This window comes from Schistocerca gregaria, chromosome 10, assembly GCF_023897955.1.
Source record: "Schistocerca gregaria isolate iqSchGreg1 chromosome 10, iqSchGreg1.2, whole genome shotgun sequence".
Classification (NCBI taxonomy): domain Eukaryota; kingdom Metazoa; phylum Arthropoda; class Insecta; order Orthoptera; family Acrididae; genus Schistocerca; species Schistocerca gregaria.
This window is the reverse complement of record NC_064929.1, coordinates 39,624,415-39,650,788: the sequence shown is the minus strand read 5'-3', so window position 1 is coordinate 39,650,788 and position 26,374 is coordinate 39,624,415. Positions and strand designations below refer to the sequence as shown.

General features: G+C 27.6%; 3 long non-coding RNA genes across 4 annotated transcripts in view; 1 reads left to right on the top strand and 2 right to left on the bottom strand.

The window, feature by feature from the left end:
- Nucleotides 1-10,333, bottom strand: part of LOC126293170 (uncharacterized) — a 31,191-nt gene extending 20,858 nt beyond the window's left edge. Inside the window, exon 1 of one of the 2 annotated variants that reach the window (XR_007552244.1) lies at nucleotides 9,384-10,333. This is a non-coding gene — a long non-coding RNA (uncharacterized LOC126293170). The remainder of the gene's footprint in view (nucleotides 1-9,383) is intronic. The other variant, XR_007552245.1, reaches the window with a different exon arrangement.
- Nucleotides 1-18,485, bottom strand: part of LOC126293173 (uncharacterized) — a 61,373-nt gene extending 42,888 nt beyond the window's left edge. Inside the window, exon 1 of the long non-coding RNA XR_007552248.1 lies at nucleotides 18,400-18,485. This is a non-coding gene — a long non-coding RNA (uncharacterized LOC126293173). The remainder of the gene's footprint in view (nucleotides 1-18,399) is intronic.
- LOC126293171 (uncharacterized) lies at nucleotides 1,854-19,262 on the top strand. The gene is made up of 2 exons (XR_007552246.1): nucleotides 1,854-2,933; nucleotides 18,479-19,262. It is a non-coding gene; the product is annotated as an uncharacterized LOC126293171 (long non-coding RNA).
- The last annotated feature ends 7,112 nt before the right edge of the window (nucleotides 19,263-26,374 follow it).

Here is a 26,374-nt window from a genome sequence, read left to right as displayed (position 1 = left end):
ATTTATTAATTCGTTTTAGACCAATATTAGATACTTATAATTGTGGTTGATTTTTACTTTTAATTGGTTGTATAACTATATTTATGGCTGGATTGGGCGCTAATTTTGAATTTGATTTGAAGAAGATTATTGCTCTTTCTACTTTAAGACAACTTGGTTTAATAATAAGAATTTTGGCTATGGGTTATCCAAAGCTTGCATTTTTTCATTTATTGGCTCATGCTTTATTTAAGGCATTATTATTTATATGTGCAGGTTCAATAATTCATAATTTGAAGGATTCTCAGGATATTCGTTTTATAGGATCAATTGTTAATTTCATACCTTTAACTTCAGTTTGTTTTAATGTTTCTAGTTTATCTTTGTGTGGAATACCTTTTTTAGCGGGATTTTATTCAAAGGATTTAATTCTTGAGATGGTTTGTTTAAGATGAATTAATTGTTAAATTTTTTTTCTTTATTTTTTTTCTACTGGTTTAACTGCTTCTTATTCTTTTCGTTTGTTTTATTATTCAATATCTGGTGATATTAATTTTTATTCTAGATTTTCTTTTGATGATAAAGGTTATTATATTTCATTTGGAATAATTGGTCTATTGTTTGTTGCTGTTTTTGGTGGTAGTCTTTTATCTTGATTAATTTTTCCTATTCCTCATGTGATTGCTTTACCTTATTATTTAAAGTTTTTAACTATTACAGTTGTTATTTTAGGTGCTTATTTAGGTTATCTTATTTATAATTTTGATTTTTCTCATAATTTATTTTCTTTAAGTATACTTTCTTTTGTCAGATTTGCTGGTTCTATATGATTTATACCTTTACTTTCAACTAAGTTTATTAGATATATTCCTCTAAAAATAGGTTATTATTCATCTAAGTCATTTGATTATGGTTGGGGTGAATTACTTGGTGGTCAAGGTTTATATAGATTATTTATTTATTTAATTGGTTATATTCAAGGTTGATATGATTCTAATTTCAAGATTTATCTTTTAACTTCTATTTTTTGAATATTTATATTGGTAATATTATTTTTCGTTTACTTAAATAGCTTATAATTAGAGCGTGACACTGACGATGTTAAGGAAGTATTTTTACTTTTAGGTGTTTTTACAGTGAAAATGTAATGTTTTATTTAAACTATATAAATTTTAGAAATGTTAACGGAGTTTAACCGCTAATATAAAAAGTTAGCAGCTTTCATATTGGCTTTACATTTCCTTAATTGGAACTATTATAGTTCAATTATATTATTAACAGTAATACGCCTCTTTTTGGCTTCAATTAATAAGAATAAGGGTAGTATATACCAATCTTCCAGGTCGAAACTGACTGCAATATTTCGCTTCTTATTCTATTTAAGGTTGATTGATATTATCAATACTTTTTGAATGCAACCCAAATGTTATGTTTAACTACAACCCTTTATTCTGCTCATTGTAATGCTCCTTGATTTCATTCATGGTATAGTCCACCTAGTAGAACTAGAATAAAAAATATTGTTGATACTGTTCAGATTATAATGTCTGATGTTTTAAAAATAATTACAATTGGAAGAATTAGTGCAATTTCTACATCAAAAATTAAAAACATTACTGCGATTAGGAAGAATCGTAGTGAGAATGGTATTCGTGCTGATCTTTTTGGATCAAACCCACATTCAAATGGTGATATTTTTTCTTGATCATTAATTAATTTTTTTGATAGTGTTGTTGCCAGGATTATAACAATTATTGGAATAATAAATCTAATGAAAACCCTTGTGGATAGAATTAGAATTGTTTTTCTTGATTTATATCAAGCTTTCTGATTGGAAGTCAAATGTACTATTTATACTAGAAAAACAACTATCTACCTCATCAATAAATAGAGATATATAAGAATAATCATACTATGTCTACGAAGTGTCAGTATCATGCTGCTGCTTCAAATCCAAAGTGGTGTCTTGGTGAGAATTGATTTATTGAGTGTCGAAGTAGACATGTTGATAAAAAGATTGTTCCAATAATTACGTGTAAACCATGGAATCCTGTTGCAACAAAGAATGTTGACCCATAAACTGCATCTGCAATGGTAAAAGGTGCTTCTCAATATTCATATGCTTGGAGTATTGTAAAGTATAGTCCTAATAACACTGTGAAGAATAATCCTTGTAGTGCTTGAGTATGATTAGATTCCATTAAACTATGATGTGCTCATGTTACTGTTACTCCTGATGCTAAAAGAATAGCTGTATTAAGTAATGGAATTTGTATAGGGTTAAAGGGTTGAATTCCTATTGGAGGTCATAGTATTCCTAGTTCAATTGTTGGTGCTAATCTTCTTCTAAAGAATGCTCAAAAAAAGAAACGAAAAATAATACGTCTGATGCAATAAATAAAATTATTCCTCATCGTAATCCAATTGATACAAATCCTGTATGTAATCCTTGATATGTTCCTTCTCGTACTACATCTCGTCATCATTGAATTATGGTTAGTAGGGTAATTCCAAATCCAATTATAAATAAGTTAATATTAAATAGGTGGAATCATTTTGCTAGTCCTGATACTAGGACTATTGCTCCAATTGCTCCTGTTAATGGTCAAGGTCTATAGTCTACTAAGTGGAATGGGTGGTTTGAGTGAGTTGTTAACATAGGTTTAATATACTTCTCTAGAATATAGAGTTCTTAGAATTGAGAAAACATAGACTTGAATTATTGCTACTGCTGATTCTAGAATTAATAAAAGTATTTGTCCAATAATTAGTAATGAGATTAAGTTTATTGCTATAGATGGTCCTGTGTTTCCTAATAAGGTTAATAATAAGTGTCCTGCAATTATATTTGCTGCTAACCGTACTGCTAATGTACCTGGTCGAATAACATTACTAATTGTTTCAATTAGAACTATAAATGATATTAATGCGGGCGGTGTACCTTGTGGTACAAGGTGTGTAAACATATGATTAGTATGGTTAATTCATCCAAATAATATAAATCTTAGTCATATAGGTAGGGCAATTGCAAATGTTAATGCTAAATGTCTTGTTCTAGTAAAAATATAAGGGAATAATCCTATGAAATTGTTAAATAATATTATAATAAGAATTGAGATGAAAATGAATGTTGTTCCATTAAATGATTTTGGTCCAAGTAGTGTTTTAAATTCATTATGTAAGGTTAAATTTAGTTTATCTCAGATAATGTTAGTTCGTGATGCTGTAAGTCACAATAGTGATGGGATTAATAATAGTCCTAGAAATGTTCTAGTTCAATTTAATGATAAATTAAAGATGTTAGTTGATGGATCAAACGTTGAGAATAGATTTGTTATCATTTTCAATTTAAGTTTTTTATTTCAATTGTTCCTTTTTCTGCTCTTTTAATAAGGTTAGGTTTAAATGAGAAGAAGTTTATTTGATTAAACAAGATTAATGTAGCTGAAAATATAATGAATAGTGAGAATCATATAAGAGGGGATATTTGAGGGATTTGGATATAATTTCCCCATCAAAAGTAGTCGTTAATTTACTATTATTTGGTTTAAGAGACCATTACTTACTTTCAGTCATCTGATAATTTCAAGGTGTACTAATTTTTTTAGTTACTTTAGATTGACACTCTAATGTTATTTATTTTAGCTAACTCCTTAAATTATCTTAGATAATCACTTAATAAATAAATTTACTGAAGTTCTTTCAATTACAATTGGTATAAATCTGTGGTTTGCTCCACAGATTTCTGAGCATTGTCCAAAGAATAATCCAGGTCGATTTATTGTGAATGTTCCTTGATTTAACCGACCTGGCGTTGCATTTATTTTAACTAACCCCCAATGCAGGAACTGCTCATGAGTGTAGAACATCTGATGCTCTTGTTAATACTCGTACTTCTGTATTTATTGGTAGGATTGTTCGGTTATCTACATCTATTAGTCGAAATCCATCATTTTCTAGGTCTTGTTCTGGTGTTATATAAGTGTCAAATTCTACGTCTATGAAGTCTGAATATTCATATCTTCAATATCATTGTCGTCCAATGGTTTTAATTGTGATTATTGCATCTACTGAATCATCAAGTAAATATAATAGTCGTAATGATGGAAGGGCAATAAAAATTAATGTAATTGCTGGTAAAGCTGTTCAGATTGTTTCAATTAAATGTCCATGAAGTATATTACGGTTAGTATAGGCAATAAATAATATATAACTTAAGGCATAACCTACAATTACTGTAATTAATAATAATATGACCATAGTATGATTATGAAAGAATGATAATTGTTCCATTAATGGTGAAGCTCCATCTTGAAGAGATAAATTTGATCATGTTGCCATTAATAAATATTTTCTAATAAAAGGTCAAACCTTTATTTGTAGAGCTTAAATCTACTGCACTATTAGAATCTAGAGATTAATGGTAATTCTGAGTAACTATGTTCTGCAGGAGGGTTATTTTGTAGTCATTCTGTTGATCTTCTTATGTTAGCTCTAAATATAATTGCTCGGTTTGTAACCATTCTTTCTCATATATATTTACAATGAATATAATGATTCCTACAGTAGAAATTGTAGACCCAATTCTTGATACTACGTTTCATGATGTATATGCGTCTGGGTAGTCTGAGTATCGTCGAGGTATTCCTGCTAATCCTAGGAAGTGTTGAGGAAAGAATGTTAAGTTTACTCCAATGAATATAATTGTAAATTGGATTTTAATCATGTATTATTTATAGTTAATACTGTAAATAGTGGATATCATTGAATGACACCTCCTATAATTGCAAATACTGCTCCTATAGATAATACATAATGAAAGTGGGCTACTACATAATATGTATCATGTAATACAATATCAAGTGATGAATTTGCTAATACTAATCCTGTTAATCCACCAATTGTAAATAGGAAAATAAATCCTAGAGCTCATAATAATGGTGGATTGAACTTGAATTTAGTTCCATATAATGTAGCTAATCATCTAAATACCTTAATTCCTGTAGGTACAGCAATAATTATTGTTGCTGATGTAAAATATGCTCGTGTGTCAACATCCATTCCTACTGTAAATATATGATGTGCTCATACAATAAATCCTATTAGTCCAATTGATAGTATAGCATAAATTATACCTAATGTTCCAAATGATTCAATTTTTCCTCTTTCTTGACATACAATATGTGAAATAATTCCGAACCCCGGTAGAATTAAAATATAAACTTCTGGGTGTCCAAAGAATCAAAATAGATGTTGATATAGAATTGGGTCACCCCCTCCTGCAGGGTCAAAGAATGATGTATTTAAATTTCGATCTGTTAATAATATAGTAATAGCTCCTGCTAAAACTGGAAGTGAAAGAAGGAGAAGTAATGCTGTAATAGCTACTGATCATACAAATAAAGGTGTTTGATCTAAAGTTATACTTTCTGATCGTATATTAATTGCTGTTGTAATGAAATTTACTGCACCAAGAATAGATGATACACCTGCTAAGTGTAGTGAAAAAATAGCTAGATCTACAGATGCACCCCCGTGTGCAATAGCTCCTGCTAGAGGAGGGTAAACTGTTCATCCTGTACCAGCACCATTATCTACTATAGAAGATGTAAGAAGAAGGGTTAGTGAAGGTGGTAGTAATCAAAAACTTATATTATTTATTCGTGGAAATGCTATATCTGGTGCACCAATTATTAGTGGAACAAGTCAATTACCAAATCCACCAATTATAATAGGTATTACTATAAAGAAAATTATTACGAATGCGTGAGCTGTAATAATAACATTATAAATCTGGTCATCCCCAATTAGAGATCCTGGTTGACCAAGTTCAGCACGAATAAGTATTCTTATTGATGTTCCTACTATTCCTGCTCATGCTCCAAATAGAAAACATAAAGTACCAATGTCCTTATGGTTTGTTGAGAATAATCATTTTTGCGGTAAGATGGCTGAATTTTAGGTGGTAGACTGTAAATCTACTTATGAGATGTTTTCTCTCTTATCATATTTAGGTCTTATATTCAATTATGATTCTAGACTGCAATTCTAGAGGTGTAAAATTTTACTAAGGCCTAAAAGATTATTCTTTTAATTATAACTTTGAAGGTTATTAGTTTGATTAACTTAAGTCCTTAGTATAATGAAATTAAGGTTGATGTTGAAATCAATCCTATTGTTGAAATTATTACTGTTATAGGAAGAATGATTCTTGATTTTTGGGACTTTATCTTTCTAGATCACGAATTTTCTGTGTATGATATAATTAGAGCTGAGAATCTAATACGTATATAGTAGTAGAGTGTAATTGTAGTTAATACAGCTATAATAGTTATAATAGTTGTTATATTGTTTTCTATTAACGATTGTATTACAATTGATTTTGGTAAGAATCCAAGGAATGGTGGTAGTCCACCTAAAGATAATAAAGATAAGAATATTATGAATTTAATTTCGGTTTTTATATTTCTGGCTGAATAAATTTGATTTATGAAAAATAAATTTATTTGCTTAAATAATAAAACTATAATTAATCTTAATAGTGAGTAAATAATGAAGTATAGTTCTCAGATTTTTTCTCTGACTGTTAATGATTCAATTATTCAAACTAGATGTCTGATTGATGAATATGCTAAAAGTTGTCGTAAGGATGTTTGATTTAAACCTCCTATTGCCCCAATAATAATTCTTAAGATAATAATTGTTCAAATAAAAGTTCTTAATTGAATACAATAGGATAAGACCATTATTGGGGCGATTTTTTATTTATGTTAAACAATTATTTCATCTTGATGCTCCTATAACTTCTGGAAATCAGATATGGAAAGGTGCAGCTCCAATCTTTAATAATAGTCTAGATCTAATTATTATTGATGGGATAAATTCTGTTTCCCATCCCATGGGATATTTTATTTGAATCAGCAAAATTGAAAATAATAATATTGTCGATGCTATTGCTTGGACAATAAAATATTTAATTGATGATTCGTTTATTATTATATTTTTATTTATTGTTAGGAGCGGAAGAAATGAAAGTAAGTTGATCTCGAGTCCTAATCAAACCCCAAATCAGGAATTTGATGAAATGGACAGGATCGTTCCTATCATTAATGTTGATAGGAAGTGAAGTTTTGTAGAGCTGTTGGTCATTAAAAAGGAGAGGATTGATACCTCTATAAATGGGGTATGAACCCATTAGCTTGTTTAGCTTACCTTTTTACATTAAGGTGTATGATGCACGTTAGTTTTTGATACTAAAGGAGGTAGTTTAATTTTATCTTATGTAATTTTAATGAAGGTAATTTTATTTACTTTATTTACCCTATCAAGGTAACCCTTTAATCAGGCACTTCATTTATTTAATATATAAATCGAAAGTTTTTTTTAAATTCTTTTATGTATTATTTTGTTTAATTAGAATTAATTTATCCTGCTCCTTTTATTTATATATATATATATATATTTAATAAATAATTTATATTAATATATTACATTTATTAAAATTAAAAGATTATAAGTTCATCTTATTATTATTAATTGATTATTATAATACATTCATTTACCTAGGATTATAGCTACTTATGTTTTTAGCTTAAAATAGGTTATTATAATATAATATATATAATAATATGTAATTTAATATTTAATATTATAAAAATTGGATATAATAAATAAAATTATTAATATTAAATATAAAGTATTATAATAATATAAATAATTATATTAATTATAATAATATAATTAACATAAATTATCTATAATTAGATTATTTAACTAATATATATATATAAGTTAACTTAATATAAAAAAAGAATTCATATTAATAATATATTATATTAAATTACATAATTGTATAAAATATATTTATTATATTATTTAATGTTTATTTATTTAATAGTGAAAAGAAAGATTAAATAAGAAAGAATATAATACATTTATTGCTATACATGTTCCATATTAATCTTTATTTATATATAATAGAGAAGTTGTGGTCATACAGGGGAGCGTTTCTTTTTTTTTGTTAATGTTTGTGGTTTTTTTCTTTTTTTTTCTTTAAATATTTGAATCTTTAACTTTTTCCATATTTAATAAATTTAAAAATTTCTAATTTTTTATTTTTAAAAGTTTTATTCTTGCTTGTTTATTCACTTTTTCTTTGTATTATATGTAAGTTTTGTTAGACTAAATGTTCTTTTTGCAGTAATTTGATTTAATTATCAAGTGATTTTGGATTTAGCATTTGATTTAGTATCGGCATAATTCGTGCCAGCAGCCGCGGTTATACGATTGATACAAGTGAATATTATTGGTTAAAACAGTTGTTTATACTATTAGGGTTGAAATATAAATTTGTAAGGTGAAATGTTAAAATTTATTTGTGGCCCTTTTTATGAATCTGTGAAATTTAAATAATAATCTAGGATTAGATACCCTATTATTTTAAATGTTAATTATATTTACCAGGGTACTATTAGTTAAGGTCTTCAAACCCAAAGAATTTGGCGGTATCTCATTCCATTCAGAGGAACCTACCCCATGATTGATAATACACGATTTACTCTACTTAATTTATTTGTTTGTATATCTCCGTTATCAGAGAATCTTTTAAGAGTTATAATTCTCAAGATTTATAATTATAAAATATTTCAGGTCAAGGTGCAGCTTATAGTTAAGAGGAGGTGGGTTACAATAGATTTTTGTTTATAACGGATTTGATAGTGAAATACTGTTAATGAAGGTGGATTTGATAGTAATTTAATTTATTTATTTTAACTGATATTGGCTCTGAGATGTGTACACGTCGCCCGTCGCTCTCATTATTGATTATTCTATTCTATTTTAAAGTAGCTTCAATTTAGATGAGATAAGTGGTAACATAGTAGATGTACTGGAAAGTGTATCTAGGAAGAGTTTCAAGATATAACTTATTAGTAAAGTGTTTCATTTACACTGAAAATTTTTCTGTGCAAATCAGGATATCTTGATTATTTATTTTATTATATTTATTTATTGTTTATTTAATTATTTAATATAAATAATTTTATTGTATTTTATAGAATTGATTTTTTAAATTATAGTGTATTGGTAATGTAAGTGTTTTATGAAATATTATTTTAAATTTTTTTAAGTAGATTTTATTTATTGTACCTTTTGTAACAGGGTTTATCAAAATTTTAGTATTTATTTTACTTGTCTCGATTTGGGTTGATTTATAAATAATTTATAGTTAATGTATCATAATTATTATTAAATTATTTATAGAAAAGAGATGTTAATCGTTTCCCAAGATATCTAGTTTCTTAAGAAAAAATTTAATTTTTTAAAGTTATTTGTTTTTATTTAATTTTTTAAGTAAAAATATTAACTTATTTATTCTTTAAGGGATAAGCTTTGAAGTTAATAACCTATAATTTATTTTATAGAAATATAATAGTAAGCTTTAAACCAGCTATCTTTAAGATTACGTTTTAGTTCAGTATTTTTTATTTTGATTTTATAAATATTTTAGCTTTTTTTATTAAGATTATTAATTTAATTTTAAAATTATTGTAATAATGATACAATTAGTATATTTATTTGTATGAAATTTTTACCTTGTGAACTTATTATAAGGAACTAGGCAAAATTGATTTCTGCCTGTTTATCAAAAACATGTCCTCTTGTTTATACTTTGAGGTGTGGCCTGCTCACTGAGCGTATTTTTAAAGAGCCGCGGTATTTTGACCGTGCAAAGGTAGCATAACCATTAGTCTCTTAATTAGTGGCTGGAATGAATGGCTTGACGAGAAATCAACTGTCTCTTAATAAATTTTTGAATTTAACTTTTGAGTCAAAAGGCTTAAATTCTTCTTTAGGACGAGAAGACCCTATAGAGCTTGACATTTTACTTTTATATAGTTTTTTGTTTGTCTTTCTATATTTAATGATGATGTTTTGTTGGGGTGACATGAAGAATAGATAAACTCTTCATTATTAAATCATTTATTTATGTTTGTTATTTTGATCCATAATTTATGATCATAAGATTAAGTTACCTTAGGGATAACAGCGTAATTGTTTTTGAGAGCTCATATCGACAAAGCAGATTGCGACCTCGATGTTGGATTAAGAAAAATTTTGGGTGCAGGAGCCCAATGATTAGGTCTGTTCGACCTTTAAATTCTTACATGATCTGAGTTCAGACCGGCGTGAGCCAGGTCGGTTTCTATCCTAAGATTATTAATCCATATTAGTACGAAAGGACCATATGGTTAAAATATTTTTTGTTATATTGATTAATATTAATTTATTTACTATTTTGACAGATTAATGTGTTGAATTTAGAATTCATTTATGTAGATTTTTTCTACAAATAGTATTGATACTTTATGATTTATATATATTTATTTTGAATGTTCTTTTATTGGTTATTTGTGTTTTAATTAGTGTTGCCTTGTTAACTTTATTAGAGCGTAAGGTTTTAGGTTATATTCAGATTCGAAAGGGTCCAAATAAGGTATGTTTTGTTGGAATTCCTCAGCCATTTAAAGATGCTATTAAGTTAATTTGTAAGGAGCAGCCAATTCCTATTATATCTAATTACCTACTTTATTATTTTCCCCTGTTTTTAATTTAATGATTTCTTTAGCCGTTTGAGTAATTTTTCCTTATTTAACTTATATGTGTTCTTTTTCTTATGGATATTTATTTTTTTTTATGTTGTACTAGATTAGGTGTTTATACTGTTATAATTGCTGCTTGATCTTCTAATTCTATTTATTCATTATTAGGTTCTCTTCGTTCTGTTGCTCAAACAATTTCTTATGAAGTTAGTTTAGCTTTAATTTAATTGTCTTTAATTATTTTAATTGGTAGTTTTAATATGTTTGATTTTATAAACTATCAGCTTTATTGTTGATTTATTATTATTTCTTTTCCTTTAGCTTTAGCTTGATTTGCTTCTCGTTTAGCTGAAACTAATCGTACTCCTTTTGATTTTGCTGAAGGGGAATCTGAGTTAGTTTCAGGATTTAATATTGAGTATGGTGCGGGTGGTTTTACTTTAATTTTTTTAGCTGAATATACTAGAATAGTCTTCATAAGAATATTATTGGCTTTAATTTTTTTAGGTGGTGATTTTTATTCTTTTATATTTTTTATTAAGCTTGCTATTATATCTTTTGGTTTTATTTGGGTTCGTGGAACATTACCAAGGTTTCGTTATCATAAATTAATGTACTTAGCTTGAAAAAGTTTTTTACCTTTATCTTTGAATTTTTTTATTTTCTTTGTTGGTTTAAAGATTTTATTTATCTCATTTGTTTAGTGAAATTTTTTGAGAAATGTTAATAGAAGAGTTAAACTTCTAATTTTATGTTTTCAAAACATATGCTTTTCCTAAACTAATTAACTTTATTCCTTAATTAATTTATCTCATGCGATTGCGACATGGACATTAATTAAGAAATATGTAAAGTAGATAATTGTTAAGATTTGACCTGTTATAATATAAGGTTCTTCAACAGGTCGTTTACCAAATCACGTTAGTAAGCATACAACAACTACTATAATTCAGAATAAAATTTGATTAATAGGGTAAAATTGAATGCCTCGGAATGGTGTTTTATTATAAAATGGTAAAATTATTAAGATTCTAATTGATAATAATAATGCAATAACAAGTTCTAATTTATTAGAGATAGATCGTAGAATTGCATATTGCATATTGAATGTGAACTGGTGTTACTAATGGGTTGGCAGGTACAAAGTTATCTGGATCTCCTAATAGGTAAGGATTGATTAAACATAGTATAATTAATAATGATGTTATTATTACAAATGTAATAGAATCCTTAAAGGTAAAGTATGGATGGAATGGAATTTTTTCAATATCTCCATTTAGTCCAAGAGGATTATTAGATACTGTTTGGTGAAGAAAAAATAAATGAATTGCTGCTATAGCAGCAATAATAAATAGTAATACAAAATGGAATGTGAAGAATCGATTTAATGTTGCATTATCAACAGCGAATCCTCCTCATACTCATTGGACTAAATCTGTTCCTAAGTATGGGATTGCTGATAATAAACTAGTAATTACTGTTGCACCTCAAAAAGATATTTGGCCTCAGGGTAAGACATATCCTATAAATGCAGTTGCTATAACTAAAAATAAAATCACTGTACCAATTATTCAGGTATGTATATATATATAAGATCCGTAGTAAATTCCCCATCCTACATGTAAGTAAATAGAAATAAAAAATATAGATGCTCCATTTGCATGTAAGGTTCGGATAATTCAACCATTATTTACGTCTCGGCAGATGTGTACTACACTACTGAATGCTATTTCAATATTTGATGTATAATATATAGCTAAAAATAGTCCAGTTACGATTTGAATTACCAAACATTACCCTATTAGGGATCCAAAATTTCATCAAAATGAAATATTTGTTGGGGCAAGTAAGTCAATTAAAGAGTTATTAATAATTTTAAGTAAAGGATGTCTTAATCGTAAGGGTTTATTCATAAGTAATTATCTTATTTTACGAATAGGTCCCTGATTAATATTAGTGATTTTAACAACTGCTAGTAGTGCTAAAAATAAATAAATTATTATTATTATTGTAATAATGAATGTTGGTCTGTTATATAATTTTTCTAAAGATATTGTTATTTCTTGATAATTGATTGAATTATCAATTTTTATAGTTTTGGTGTTTTTGAAAAAGTCTATAAATATAGATATATCTAGAATAATTAATATTGATATGATAAATACTCACATTATTAATGTAATAATTATAGTAATTGATTTAGGCTGAAATATTTCGTTTGATGCAATTCTTGTAATGTAAATAAATAATACTAGTATACCACCAAGAAATGTTAAAAATAAAATATATGATAATCAATATCTTTCTATTAGTGTTCCTGTTATTAATCCAACTAGGAAGTTTTGAAGGATAATAAAAAGCATTATTGATATTGGGTGTCTTAATTTAATAAAATTAATATTTATTACATTTGATAATGATATAATTATTATTTTGATCATTTCAGGGGTTAGTTTATTTAAAATATCGGTTTTGGGGACCGATGATGGAAGCTTTTCAACCTCTGAAGTTTTAAAAGTGGGGGCTGGACTTATTTCCGGTTTACAAGACCAGCGTTTTTTTTAAACTATTAAAACTAATGTTTATATTCTCTATTTTTACTTCTTTATTGATTTATTTTGCTGGTGTTTATGTTTTTTCTTCTAAACGTAAACATTTATTAATGGTTCTTTTGAGATTAGAATATTGTTGTTCTATCTTTATTTATATTAGTTATTGTTTTTCTTATTGAGTTTGATTATGATTATTTTTTTCCTGTTATTTTTTTAGTTTTTCTGTTTGTGAGGGTGCTTTAGGTCTTTCTATTTTAGTTTCAATAATTCGTTCTCATGGTAATGATTTTTTTAATTCTTTTGGTTTATCTTTATGTTAAAATATTTATTTATAACTATTTTTTTGATCCCTCTTTGTTTATTAAATAATTGTTGATGGTTGGTTCATTCTTTAATGTTTCTGTCGAGTTTTGTGTTTATAATTTGTGTTTATTCATATGCTGATTTGAATATAATTAGATATTATTTTGGTATTGATTATTTTTCTTTTAGTTTTATTTTGCTTAGTTTTTGGATTTGTTCTTTAATAATCACTGCTAGAGGTTCAGTTTATTTAAGTTCATATCATTCTAATTTTTTTGTTTTTATGGTTTTGATTTTAATAATTATGCTTTACTGTTCATTTGCTAGATTAAGTCTTCTTTCTATTTATATTTTTTTGAGGCTAGATTAGTTCCTACTTTACTTTTAATTTTGGGTTGGGGTTATCAACCTGAGCGTTTGCAGGGTGGTGTTTATTTAATTTTTTATACTTTGGTTGCTAGATTACCTTTATTATTAGTTTTATTTATGGTTTATGATTTTTCTAATACTTCATATTTTCCTTTATTAGATGATTTTGGTTCTTATTATTTTATGTTTTATGTATTTATAATTTTGGCTTTTTTAGTTAAGATACCTATGTTTTTGGTTCATTTATGACTTCCTAAGGCTCATGTAGAGGCCCCTATTTCAGGTAGAATGATTCTTGCTGGTGTTTTATTAAAGTTAGGTGGTTCTGGTATTTTTCGTGTTATAAATGTTATTTCTTATTTGGGTTTAAAGTTTAATTATTTTTGATTATCTTTGGGTTTATCTGGGGGTGTTATTGTAAGATTTATTTGTTTTCGTCAGGTTGATTTAAAGTCTTTAATTGCATATTCTTCTGTTGCTCATATAAGAATGGTTATTGGTGGATTGATGACTATGAATTGATGAGGTTGTGTAGGTTCTCTTTCTCTAATGGTTGGTCATGGTTTATGTTGTTCTGGTTTATTTAGTTTATCTAATATTATTTATGAACGTTTAGGTAGACGAAGATTATCAATTAACAAGGGTGTAATTAATTTGATGACAAGAATGGCTTTATGATGATTTCTTTTAAGATCATCAAATATGGCTGCTCCTCCTTCTTTAAATTTGGTAGGTGAAATTAGATTATTAAATAGAATTATATCTTGATCTTCTTTTAGATTCTTTGCTTTGATTTTTTTATCTTTTTTTAGAGCTGTTTATACTTTGTATATATACTCTTATTCTCAGCATGGAAATTATTATTCTGGTGTTTATACTTGTTCTCTTGGTTATTTTCGTGAATATTATCTTTTACTTTTACATTGATTGCCTTTAAATATTCTCTGTTTAAGGGTGAATATTTCTTTGTTTAGTTTGCTTAAGTATTTTAATTAAAAATATTGTTTTGTGGAATCAATGATATGAAGTTTTTCATCTTAGGCCGTGAATTTATTTTCTATTTGATCTTTGTTTTTTTCGAGAACTATAATTTTTATTTTAGGTATTTATTATTTAATAATTGATTATAGAGTTTTTGTTGAGTGAGAGCTTTTCAATTTAAATGGTTCTATAGTTGTTATAACTTTAATTTTGGATTGAATATCTCTTATTTTTATATCTTTTGTTATATATATTTCTTCTTTGGTTATTTATTATAGAGAGGATTATATATCTGGTGAAAAGAATATAAATTGTTTAATTATTATTGTTTTAATATTTATTCTTTCTATAGGTTTTTTAATTATTAGTCCTAATTTAATTAGAATTTTATTAGGTTGAGATGGTTTAGGTTTAGTTTCTTATTGTTTAGTTATTTATTATCAAAATGTAAAATCTTATAGTGCTGGTATATTAACTGCACTTTCTAATCGTATTGGCGATGTTGCTATTTTAATTTCTATTGCATGAATGTTAAATTTTGGTGGTTGAAATTATATTTATTATTATGATTTTATTTCTAATTCTTTTGAAATAAAGCTCATTACTATATTAATTGTTTTAGCAGCTATAACTAAGAGAGCTCAGATTCCTTTCTCTTCATGACTTCCTGCTGCTATAGCAGCTCCTACTCCTGTTTCTGCTTTAGTTCATTCTTCTACTCTTGTTACTGCTGGTGTTTATTTATTAATTCGTTTTAGACCAATATTAGATACTTATAATTGTGGTTAATTTTTACTTTTAATTGGTTGTATAACTATATTTATGGCTGTATTGAGCGCTAATTTTGAATTTGATTTGAAGAAGATTATTGCTCTTTCTACTTTAAGACAATTTGGTTTAATAATAAGAATTTTGGCTATGGGTTATCCAAAGCTTGCATTTTTTCATTTATTGGCTCATGCTTTATTTAAGGCATTATTATTTATATGTGCAGGTTCAATAATTCATAATTTGAAGGATTCTCAGGATATTCGTTTTATAGGATCAATTGTTAATTTCATACCTTTAACTTCAGTTTGTTTTAATGTTTCTAGTTTATCTTTGTGTGGAATACTTTTTTAGCGGGATTTTATTCAAAGGATTTAATTCTTAAGATGGTTTGTTTATGATGAATTAATTGTTTAATTTTTTTTCTTTATTTTTTTTCTACTGGTTTAACTGCTTCTTATTCTTTTCGTTTGTTTTATTATTCAATATCTGGTGATAATAATTTTTATTCTAGATTTTCTTTTGATGATAAGGGTTATTATATTTCATTTGGAATAATTGGTCTATTGTTTGTTGCTGTTTTTGGTGGTAGTCTTTTATCTTGATTAATTTTTCCTATTCCTCATGTGATTGCTTTACCTTATTATTTAAAGTTTTTAACTATTACAGTTGTTATTTCAGGTGCTTATTTAGGTTATCTTACTTCTAATTTTGATTTTTCTCATAATTTATTTTCTTCAAGTATACTTTCTTTTGTCAGATTTGCTGGTTCTATATGATTTATACCTTTTCTTTCAACTAAGTTTATTAGATATATTCCTTTAAAAATAGGTTATTATTCATCTAAGTCATTTGATTATGGTTGGGGTGAATTACTTGGTGGTCAAGGTTTATATAGATTATTTATTTATTTAATTGGTTATATTCAAGGTTGATATGATTCTAATTTCAAGATTTATCTTTTATCTTTTATTTTTTGAATATTTATTTTGGTAATATTATTTTTCGTTTACTTAAATAGCTTATAATTAGAGCGTGACACTGAAGATGTTAAGGAAGTATTTTTACTTTTAGGTATTTATAAATATAGATATATTATTTTTACAGTGAAAATGTAATGTTTTATTTAAACTATATAAATTTTAGAAATGTTAACAGAGTTTAACCGCTAATATAAAGAGTTAGCAGCTTTCATATTGGCTTTACATTTCCTTAATTGGAACTATTATTGTTCAATTATATTATTAACAGTAATGCGCCTCTTTTTGGCTTCAATTAATAAGAATAAGGGTAGTATATACCAATCTTCCAGGTCGAAACTGACTACAATATTTCGCTTCTTATTCTATTTAAGGTTGATTGATATTATCAATACTTTTTGAATGCAACCCAAATGTTATGTTTAACTACAACCCTTTATTCTGCTCATTGTAATGCTCCTTGATTTCATTCATGGTATAGTCCACCTAGTAGAACTAGAATAAAAAATATTGATGATACTGTTCAGATTATAATGTCTGATGTTTTAAAAATAATTTCAATTGGTAGAATTAGTGCAATTTCTACATCAAAAATTAAAAAGATTACTGCGATTAGGAAGAATCGTAGTGAGAATGGTATTCGTGCTGATCTTTTTGGATCAAACCCACATTCAAATGGTGATCTTTTTTCTCGATCATTAATTAATTTTTTTGATAGTGTTGTTGCCAGGATTATAACAATTACTGGAATTATAAATCTAATGAAAACTCTTGTGGATAGAATTAGAATTGTTTTTCTTGATTTATATCAAGCTTTCTGATTGGAAGTCAAATGTACTATTTATACTAGAAAAACAATTATCTACCTCATCAATAAATAGAGATATATAAGAATAATCATACTACGTCTACGAAGTGTCAGTATCATGCTGCTGCTTCAAATCCAAAGTGGTGTCTTGGTGAGAATTGATTTATTGAGTGTCGAAGTAGACATGTTGATAAAAAGATTGTTCCAATAATTACGTGTAAACCATGGAATCCTGTTGCAACAAAGAATGTTGACCCATAAACTGCATCTGCAATGGTAAAAGGTGCTTCTCAATATTCATATGCTTGGAGTATTGTAAAGTATAGTCCTAATAACACTGTGAAGAATAATGCTTGTAGTGCTTGAGTATGATTAGATTCCATTAAACTATGATGTGCTCATGTTACTGTTACTCCTGATGCTAAAAGAATAGCTGTATTAAGTAATGGAATTTGTATAGGGTTAAAGGGTTGAATTCCTATTGGAGGTCATAGTATTCCTAGTTCAATTGTTGGTGCTAATCTTCTTCTAAAGAATGCTCAAAATAAAGAAACGAAAAATAATACCTCTGATGCAATAAATAAAATTATTCCTCATCGTAATCCAATTGATACAAATCCTGTATGTAATCCTTGATATGTTCCTTCATGTACTACATCTCGTCATCATTGAATTATGGTTAGTAGGGTAATTTAAAATCCAATTATAAATAAGTTAATATTAAATAGGTGGAATCATTTTGCTAGTCCTGATACTAGGACTATTGCTCCAATTGCTCCTGTTAATGGTCAAGGTCTATAGTCTACTAAGTGGAATGGGTGGTTTGAGTGAGTTGTTAACATAGGTTTAATATACTTCTCTAGAATATAGAGTTCTTAGAATTGAGAAAACATAGGCTTGAATTATTGCTACTGCTGATTCTAGAATTAATAGAAGTATTTGTCCAATAATTAGTAATGAGATTAAGTTTATTGCTATAGATGGTCCTGTGTTTCCTAATGTGGTTAATAATAAGTGTCCTACGATTATATTTGCTGCTAACCGTACTGCTAATGTACCTGGTCGAATAACATTACTAATTGTTTCAATTAGTACTATAAATGATATTAATGCGGGCGGTGTACCTTGTGGTACAAGGTGTGTAAATATATGATTAGTATGGTTAATTCATCCAAATAATATAAATCTTAGTCATATAGGTAGGGCAATTGCAAATGTTAATGCTAAATGTCTTGTTCTAGTAAAAATATAAGGGAATAATCCTATGAAATTGTTAAATAATATTATAATAAGAATTGAGATGAAAATGAATGTTGTTCCATTAAATGATTTTGGTCCAAGTAGTGTTTTAAATTCATTATGTAAGGTTAAATTTAGTTTATTTCAGATAATGTTAATTCGTGATGGTGTAAGTCAAAATAGTGATGGGATTAATAATAGTCCTAGAAATGTTCTAGTTCAATTTAATGATAAATTAAAGATGTTAGTTGATGGGTCAAATGTTGAGAATAGATTTGTTATCATTTTCAATTTAAGTTTTTTATTTCAATTGTTCCTTTTTCTGCTCTTTTAATAAGGTTAGGTTTAAATGAGAAGAAGTTTATTTGATTAAACAAGATTAATGTAGCTGAAAATATAATGAATAGTGAGAATCATATAAGAGGGGATATTTGAGGGATTTGGATATAATTTCCCCATCAGAAGTAGTCGTTAATTTACTATTATTTGGTTTAAGAGACCATTACTTACTTTCAGTCATCTGATGAATTTCAAGGTGTACTAATTTTTTTAGTTACTTTAGATTGACACTCTAATGTTATTTATTTTAACTAACTCCTTAAATTATCTTAGATAATCACTTAATAAATAAATTTACTGAAGTTCTTTCAATTACAATTGGTATAAATCTGTGGTTTGCTCCACAGATTTCTGAGCATTGTCCAAAGAATAATCCAGGTCGATTTATTGTGAATGTTCCTTGATTTAACCGACCTGGCGTTGCATCAATTTTAACCCCTAATGCAGGAACTGCTCATGAGAGTAGAACATCTGATGCTCTTGTTAATACTCGTACTTCTGTATTTATTGGTAGGATTGTTCGGTTATCTACATCTAGCAGTCGAAATCCATCATTTTCTAGGTCTTGTTCTGGTGTTATATAAGTGTCAAATTCTACGTCTATGAAGTCTGAATATTCATATCTTCAATATCATTGTCGTCCAATGGTTTTAATTGTGATTATTGCATCTACTGAATCATCAAGTAAATATAATAGTCGTAACGATGGAAGGGCAATAAAAATTAATGTAATTGCTGGTAAAGCTGTTCAGATTGTTTCAATTAAATGTCCATGAAGTATATTACGGTTAGTATAGGCAATAAATAATATATAACTTAAGGCATAACCTACAATTACTGTAATTAATAATAATACGACCATAGTATGATCATGAAAGAATGATAATTGTTCCATTAATGGTGAAGCTCCATCTTGAAGTGATAAATTTGATCATGTTGCCATTAATAAATATTTTCTAATAAAAGGTCAAACCTTTATTTTTAAAACGTAAAAAGCAAATAAATTTATTTCTCATAAATCAAATTTATTCACCCAGAAATATAAAAACCGAAATTAAATTCATAATATTCTTATCTTTATTATCTTTAGGTGGACTACCACCATTCCTTGGATTCTTACCAAAATCAATTGTAATACAATCGTTAATAGAAAACAATATAACAACTATTATAACTATTATAGTTGTATTAACTACAATTACACTCTACTAGTATATACGTATTAGGTTCTCAGCTCTAATTATATCATACACAGACAATTCGTGATCTATAAAGATAAAGTCCCAAAAATCAAGAATCATTCTTCCTATAACAGTAATAATTTCAACAACAGGATTGATTTCAACATCAACCTTAATTTCATTATACTAAGGACTTAAGTTAATCAAACTAATAACCTTCAAAGTTATAATTAAAAGAATAATCTTTTAGGCCTTAGTAAAATTTTACACCTCTAGAATTGCAGTCTAGAATCATAATTGAATATAAGACCTAAATATGATAAGAGAGAAAACATCTCATAAGTAGATTTACAGTCTACCACCTAAAATTCAGCCATCTTACCGCAAAAATGATTATTCTCAACAAACCATAAGGACATTGGTACTTTATATTTTCTATTTGGAGCATGAGCAGGAACAGTAGGAACATCAATAAGAATACTTATTCGTGCTGAACTTGGTCAACCCGGATCTCTAATTGGGGATGACCAGATTTATAATGTTATTATTACAGCTCACGCATTCGTAATAATTTTCTTTATAGTAATACCTATTATAATTGGTGGATTTGGTAATTGACTTGTTCCACTAATAATTGGTGCACCAGATATAGCATTTCCACGAATAAATAATATAAGTTTTTGATTACTACCACCTTCACTAACCCTTCTTCTTACATCTTCTATAGTAGATAATGGTGCTGGTACAGGATGAACAGTTTACCCTCCTCTAGCAGGAGCTATTGCACACGGGGGTGCATCTGTAGATCTAGCTATTTTTTCACTACACTTAGCAGGTGTATCATCTATTCTTGGTGCAGTAAATTTCATTACAACAGCAATTAATATACGATCAGAAAGTATAACTTTAGATCAAACACCTTTATTTGTATGATCTCTAGCTATTACAGCATTACTTCTCCTTCTTTCACTTCCAGTTTTAGCAGGAGCTATTACTATATTATTAACAGATCGAAATTTAAATACATCATTCTTTGACCCTGCAGGAGGGGGTGACCCAATTCTGTATCAACATCTATTTTGATTCTTTGGACACCCAGAAGTTTATATTTTAATTCTACCGGGGTTCGGAAATATTTCACATATTGTATGTCAAGAAAGAGGAAAAATTGAATCATTTGGAACATTAGGTATAATTTATGCTATACTATCAATTGGACTAATAGGATTTATTGTATGAGCACATCATATATTTACAGTAGGAATGGATGTTGACACACGAGCATATTTTACATCAGCAACAATAATTATTGCTGTACCTACAGGAATTAAGGTATTTAGATGATTAGCTACATTATATGGAACTAAATTCAAGTTCAATCCACCATTATTATGAGCTCTAGGATTTATTTTCCTATTTACAATTGGTGGATTAACAGGATTAGTATTGGCAAATTCATCACTCGATATTGTATTACATGATACATATTATGTAGTAGCCCACTTTCATTATGCATTATCTATAGGAGCAGTATTTGCAATTATAGGAGGTGTCATTCAATGATATCCACTATTTACAGGATTAACTATGAATAATACATGATTAAAAATCCAATTTACAATTATATTCATTGGAGTAAACTTAACATTCTTTCCTCAACACTTCCTAGGATTAGCAGGAATACCTCGACGATACTCAGACTACCCAGACGCATATACATCATGAAACGTAGTATCAAGAATTGGGTCTACAATTTCTATTGTAGGAATCATTATATTCATTGTAATTATATGAGAAAGAATGGTTACAAACCGAGCAATTATATTTAGAGCTAACATAAGAAGATCAACAGAATGACTACAAAATAACCCTCCTGCAGAACATAGTTACTCAGAATTACCATTAATCTCTAGATTCTAATATGGCAGATTAGTGCAGTAGATTTAAGCTCTACAAATAAAGGTTTGACCTTTTATTAGAAAATATTTATTAATGGCAACATGATCAAATTTATCTCTTCAAGATGGAGCTTCACCATTAATGGAACAATTATCATTCTTTCATGATCATACTATGGTCATATTATTATTAATTACAGTAATTGTAGGTTATGCCTTAAGTTATATATTATTTATTGCCTATACTAACCGTAATATACTTCATGGACATTTAATTGAAACAATCTGAACAGCTTTACCAGCAATTACATTAATTTTTAATGCCCTTCCATCATTACGACTATTATATTTACTTGATGATTCAGTAGATGCAATAATCACAATTAAAACCATTGGACGACAATGATATTGAAGATATGAATATTCAGACTTCATAGACGTAGAATTTGACACTTATATAACACCAGAACAAGACCTAGAAAATGATGGATTTCGACTGCTAGATGTAGATAACCGAACAATCCTACCAATAAATACAGAAGTACGAGTATTAACAAGAGCATCAGATGTTCTACACTCATGAGCAGTTCCTGCATTAGGGGTTAAAATTGATGCAACGCCAGGTCGGTTAAATCAAGGAACATTCACAATAAATCGACCTGGATTATTCTCTGGACAATGCTCAGAAATCTGTGGAGCAAACCACAGATTTATACCAATTGTAATTGAAAGAACTTCAGTAAATTTATTTATTAAGTGATTATCTAAGATAATTTAAGGAGTTAGTTAAAATAAATAACATTAGAGTGTCAATCTAAAGTAACTAAAAAAATTAGTACACCTTGAAATTCATCAGATGACTGAAAGTAAGTAATGGTCTCTTAAACCAAATAATAGTAAATTAACGACTACTTCTGATGGGGAAATTATATCCAAATCCCTCAAATATCCCCTCTTATATGATTCTCACTATTCATTATATTTTCAGCTACATTAATCTTGTTTAATCAAATAAACTTCTTCTCATTTAAACCTAACCTTATTAAAAGAGCAGAAAAAGGAACAATTGAAATAAAAAACTTAAATTGAAAATGATAACAAATCTATTCTCAACATTTGACCCATCAACTAACATCTTTAATTTATCATTAAATTGAACTAGAACATTTCTAGGACTATTATTAATCCCATCACTATTTTGACTTACACCATCACGAATTAACATTATCTGAAATAAACTAAATTTAACCTTACATAATGAATTTAAAACACTACTTGGACCAAAATCATTTAATGGAACAACATTCATTTTCATCTCAATTCTTATTATAATATTATTTAACAATTTCATAGGATTATTCCCTTATATTTTTACTAGAACAAGACATTTAGCATTAACATTTGCAATTGCCCTACCTATATGACTAAGATTTATATTATTTGGATGAATTAACCATACTAATCATATATTTACACACCTTGTACCACAAGGTACACCACCCGCATTAATATCATTTATAGTACTAATTGAAACAATTAGTAATGTTATTCGACCAGGTAATTTAGCAGTACGGTTAGCAGCAAATATAATTGCAGGACACTTATTATTAACCTTATTAGGAAACACAGGACCATCTATAGCAATAAACTTAATCTCATTACGAATTATTGGACAAATACTTCTGTTAATTCTAGAATGAGCAGTAGCAATAATTCAAGCCTATGTTTTCTCAATTCTAAGAACTCTATATTCTAGAGAAGTATATTAAACCTATGTTAACAACTCACTCAAACCACCCATTCCACTTAGTAGACTATAGACCTTGACCATTAACAGGAGCAATTGGAGCAATAGTCCTAGTATCAGGACTAGCAAAATGATTCCGCCTATTTAATATTAACTTATTTATAATTGGATTTGGAATTACCCTACTAACCATAATTCAATGATGACGAGATGTAGTACGAGAAGGAACATATCAAGGATTACATACAGGATTTGTATCAATTGGATTACGATAAGGAATAATTTTATTTATTGTATCAGAGGTATTATTTTTCGTTTCTATTTTTTGAGCATTCTTTAGAAGAAGATTAGCACCAACAATTGAACTAGGAATACTATGACCTCCAATAGGAATTCAACCCTTTAACCCTATACAAATTCCATTACTTAATACAGCTATTCTTTTAGCATCAGGAGTAACAGTAACATGAGCACATCATAGTTTAATGGAATCTAATCATACTCAAGCACTACAAGCATTATTCTTCACAGTGTTATTAGGACTATACTTTACAATACTCCAAGCATATGAATATTGAGAAGCCCCTTTTACCATTGCAGATGCAGTTTATGGGTCAACATTCTTTGTTGCAACAGGATTCCATGGTTTACACTTAATTATTGGAACAATCTTTTTATCAACATGTCTACTTCGACACTCAATAAATCAATTCTCACCATGACACCACTTTGGATTTGAAGCAGCAGCATGATACTGACACTTCGTAGACGTAGTATGATTATTCTTATATATCTCTATTTATTGATGAGGTAGATAATTGTTTTTCTAGTATAAATAGTACATTTGACTTCCAATCAGAAAGCTTGATATAAATCAAGAAAAACAATTCTAATTCTATCCACAAGAGTTTTCATTAGATTTATTATTCCAATAATTGTTATAATCCTGGCAACAACACTATCAAAAAAATTAATTAATGATCGAGAAAAAAGATCACCATTTGAATGTGGGTTTGATCCAAAAAGATCAGCACGAATACCATTCTCGCTACGAATCTTCCTAATCGCAGTAATCTTTTTAATTTTTGATGTAGAAATTGCACTAATTCTACCAATTGTAATTATTTTTAAAACATCAGACATTATAATCTGAACAGTATCATCAATATTTTTTATTCTAGTTCTACTAGGTGGACTATACCATGAATGAAATCAAGGAGCATTACAATGAGCAGAATAAAGGGTTGTAGTTAAACATAACATTTGGGTTGCATTCAAAAAGTATTGATAATATCAATCAACCTTAAATAGAATAAGAAGCGAAATATTGCAGTCAGTTTCGACCTGGAAGATTGGTATATACTACCCTTATTCTTATTAATTGAAGCCAAAAAGAGGCGTATTACTGTTAATAATATAATTGAACAATAATAGTTCCAATTAAGGAAATGTAAAGCCAATATGAAAGCTGCTAACTTTTTATATTAGCGGTTAAACTCCATTAACATTTCTAAAATTTATATAGTTTAAATAAAACATTACATTTTCACTGTAAAAATAATATATCTATATTTATAAATACCTAAAAGTAAAAATACTTCCTTAACATCTTCAGTGTCACGCTCTAATTATAAGCTATTTTGTAAACGAAAAATAATATTACCAAAATAAATATTCAAAAAATAAAAGATAAAAGATAAATCTTGAAATTAGAATCATATCAACCTTGGATATAACCAATTAAATAAATAAATAATCTATATAAACCTTGACCACCAAGTAATTCACCCCAACCATAATCAAATGACTTAGATGAATAATAACCTATTTTTAAAGGAATATATCTAATAAACTTAGTTGAAAGACAAGGTATAAAACATATAGAACCAGCAAATCTGACAAAAGAAAGTATACTTAAAGAAAATAAATTATGAGAAAAATCAAAATTAGAAATAAGGTAACCTAAATAAGCACCTGAAATAACAACTGTAATAGTTAAAAACTTTAAATAATAAGGTAAAGCAATCACATGAGGAATAGGAAAAATTAATCAAGATAAAAGACTACCACCAAAAACAGCAACAAACAATAGACCAATTATTCCAAATGAAATATAATAACCCTTATCATCAAAAGAAAATCTAGAATAAAAATTATTATCACCAGATATTGAATAATAAAACAAACGAAAAGAATAAGAAGCAGTTAAACCAGTAGAAAAAAAATAAAGAAAAACAATTAAACAATTAATTCATCTTAAACAAACCATCTCAAGAATTAAATCCTTTGAATAAAATCCCGCTAAAAAAGGTATTCCACACAAAGATAAACTAGAAACATTAAAACAAACTGAAGTTAAAGATATGAAATTAACAATTAACCCTATAAAACGAATATCCTGAGAATCCTTCAAATTATGAATTATTGAACCTGCACATATAAATAATAATGCCTTAAATAAAGCATGAGCCAATAAATGAAAAAATGCAAGCTTTGGATAAACCATAGCCAAAATTCTTATTATTAAACCAAGTTGTCTTAAAGTAGAACGAGCAATAACCTTCTTCAAATCAAATTCAAAATTAGCGCCCAATCCAGCCATAAATATAGTTATACAACCAATTAAAAG